This window comes from Gossypium hirsutum, chromosome A06, assembly GCF_007990345.1.
Source record: "Gossypium hirsutum isolate 1008001.06 chromosome A06, Gossypium_hirsutum_v2.1, whole genome shotgun sequence".
Classification (NCBI taxonomy): domain Eukaryota; kingdom Viridiplantae; phylum Streptophyta; class Magnoliopsida; order Malvales; family Malvaceae; genus Gossypium; species Gossypium hirsutum.
Genome location: NC_053429.1, coordinates 60,558,693 through 60,562,561, shown reverse-complemented (window position 1 = coordinate 60,562,561; position 3,869 = coordinate 60,558,693).

Genomic DNA, 3,869 nt, shown 5'->3' with positions numbered 1-3,869 from the left:
CTTTCTTTCCTCTTTGACTATCGCTTACATTTCCCGTATTTTTTGGTGGTCTACCACGAGAAACATTACCACTCTATCTCAAATTCTGAACATTATCCTTTCCAGCTAAATCTGGGTAGTCTTTAATGAAATGGTTTCTTGAACCACAACTATAACAAGCTCGACTACTACTTTTTCCCCAGCATTCACCAAAGTGTCGTCTTCCACATTGCTCACATTCAGGCCTTTCATTCTTTGCATTATTAACACTAGCAACAAACCTGGCTGAAGATTTGTAATTCAATTGCAATCTAACACAGTCTATGTTTGAATATCCCACACTAGCCTTTGAACGACTGCTATCATCTCTAAACTTCTTAGATCCAAACTGAAATGATTTGCCCGATGACCTCTTTCATACATCTCTAGCTTCAAAATTAGCCTTGCTTTTCTCTTTTCCGAGATCTTTCGCTTTACATGCTCGTTCAACAAGCACCATGAATTCTTTGATTTTTAGAATACCAACTAGCAGACAAATATCCTCATTCAAATCATCTTCAAATCTCTTGCACATTATTGCTTCCGAAGATACACATTCACGGGCATATTGACTCAACCTTACAAATTCCCGCTCGTATTCTGTAACAGACATACAGCCTTGTTTAAGGTCAAGAAACTCTTTGTGTTTCTGATCAATAAATCTTTGGCTGATATATTTCTTTCGAAATTTAGATTGAAAGAAATCCCATGTAACTCGTTCACTCAGAACCACAGATATTAAAATTTTCCACCAATGATACGCCGTATCTCTCAGAAGTGAAACAACACATTTAACACATTCCTCAGGACTCAGAGACATCTCATCAAACACTCTTATTGTATTTTCCAACCAAAATTTGGCTCTTTCAGCATCATCATTCGTTGTAGCTCGAAACTCTTCAACCCAATACATTCTAATCTTATCAACCGATGGTCTACTTAACTGTACCAGATTTACTCGTGGCATATCAGGGGTTTGAGAAGGATTAACTAGGGGTGGAGGTTGTTGTATAGTCGAATTGGTTCTAATGTATTGGGTGAACCATTCATTCATCATTTGATACAAGGCTTGCTTAGCGTCACCATCACGACTACTCGTAGCCAGTCTAGAATCAGCTTGCACCGTCCCTTGCGCGGGAGCAGGCGCATTACTTTCAACATTGTCAGCTATAGCTTTATCAGGATCCGTTTGCTATATAAAAGCACATTTCAATGTCAGGATTCATCACACTATCACAGACTCACATACGCTATGGTAGTCCTAGAACCGACTAAACCATAGCTCTGATACCAACCAAATTTAACACCCCTACCCCGTATCCATCGCCGGACTAGGGTTAAACAGCATTACCAAACATATCAAAACACTTCACATTCATTTCACAAACATCATTGCATCATAATCAAACATCAACATAAGTCCCTTTCTTAGGTCAATGAGACCTTAAATCGCACACTTAGTGCCAAAGCTAGGTTAAATCGCACACTTAGTGCCAAAGCTTCCAATTCATCACCATATTATCCAATTCAATTATATATAACCCATGTATAATAAAGGCATCAAAACTTACTTAACATCATATTTTAAGTACGAACTTACCTCGTACTTAAGGTGTCGACTCGAACGTTTATTCCATAATCTTCAATTTTTCTCGATCTAAATCTAAACTCCTCTTTTCTTGATCTATAAGTATTCAAAATTAATCCTTTTATTCACCAAATAATTCAATTCAATCCATAAACACATATTTAGGACAATTTGCATATACACAAGCTTGGCCGAATTCTCCTAGTACTCATACTAGTTCACACATTTCATTTATTTTACATTTAAGCCCCTCAAAATAACATTTTTACAAATTAGCCCAATTTACTCAATTTCATCAAAAATTCAAAGACAACAAATGTTAATCCAAAACATACCTTCCATAATTTACCATTTAACAACACAAAACTCATGAATTCATCCATGGTATATTTCAAAATCATCATCAAAATCAGAAATTGAAACATGGGCTTTATAGTAAACTTAGCAACGATCACAAAAACAGAGAAATTATCAAAAACCGAAGCAAAAACATACCTCAATCAAGGAATACAATGGTCGAACCCTAGGTGTTCTTTTTCTTTTATTTTCTTTGTATTTTCAGTTAAGAATGGACATAAAAATGATCCATTTACATGCATTTGTTTTTATTATATTAACATAAAATCTAAATGACCATTTTTCCCTTTCATTCAACCATTAAAAATTCACCCAACACATGCCCTTTTTTGTCCATACAAATCTCCAATGGTTAAATAACCACATAAGGACCTTTACTCTAGAAAGCCAACTCAAATAAGCACTTAAACATCTAGCACACAGCTTTTATATTTTATGAAATTAGGTCCTTTTTGTAAATTAAGCACACAAACAGTTAAATTTTCACATGAGACTTTTACACATGTCAATTCACTTATCAAATACACGAAAATTAATATTAAAATATTTTTCTAACTCAGATTGGTGGTCTCAAAACCACTATTCTGACTAGGGTCAAAACCGAGCTGTTACAAATACAAAAGACATTATAGTGAAATGTGAAATTAACTTTATGTTTTCGTCATTCACAAAAATAGAAAACAGTTACTTGTTTACTACAATATGAGCACATTTTCGAATAGAAAATTGACGTACTGGAGGAATGAATAGATTGAATGAGAATTAGAGTCTATGAAATATGAAATGACCCAAGCTTGCGGGCAAACATTTAGGTGTTCGAATTAACAAGGAAGATTTTAGGAGGTTTGGTTGGATAAATGGCCTACTGGATCTATGGAATGGCATTATGGAAATGATCGACTGGCTCTACAAAGGGACAGCATGAACATGGTTGGAAACACGAAAATATACACACTTTTTCATGCCTTTTTTAACTCAAATTCATGCAGTTTCTATAAAATTCTTGTCGAAAAATATATAATTATTATAAAATATTTAAATTGCACTCAAATTATTAACATGTTGAATTTTAATTAATTTTATGTCAAATTTTAATTAATTTTGATTATTTTTGACCAATTTGCACAGTGGGTGAAAAAAGGCTCGGCGGACACTTCTAGAAGAGCAAAATCGAGAAGTAATTTTGAAGCATCAAGGTGAATTAATTTTTTAGCCTGCGATGGTCCAAATTATGAATATTAATTCATAATATAATTAATTTTAATTTGAATCCAAATTATTTTGAGTTCAATAAATTATTATAAATTCATTATGAATAAAGGCCCAATTGAGTTGAACCGAAAAAACCAATCCGACCGAGCACTGGGTAGCCCAAAATCGTCCCACATGCTGACTCAATCAGCTTTTTTGGCTAATTATTTGGCTTGCAAAGTAGCCCTTGAAGACTCCTTGAATTTGCATTCAAACCCCTCCACTAGTCATGCCTTTCTAAATTGTCTCCTACCTTAAAATAGCAAGTTTGAAACCATCAAACTTGCCAAATGTATGGCTGGCCATGGGGGGTCTCTATGGCTGCAGATTTTTGCTCTCTGTAGCAGCCTCCTCAACCAATAAAAACCCCCTTGGCTACTTACTTCAAACACATCCCGAACCCTCTCATCCCTTCATTTCTCTTCTCACTTTCTCTCTTCAAACCCCTTCCATTCTTCTTCATTTTCTTCCATATTCCTTTTCTAATTTCACCTCTTTGAAAAGAGTCCTTCAACCACCATTTGAAACAGCGTTCAAGTACTCGTGGAAGCCTCGGTTCAACAGAACAAGTGGAGAAAGAAGAGCAAAACAAACTAGTCAAGCCTTAGAGAAACACTAGATTTGATTCTTGTTCCTTATCCTTTTAATTTTATTG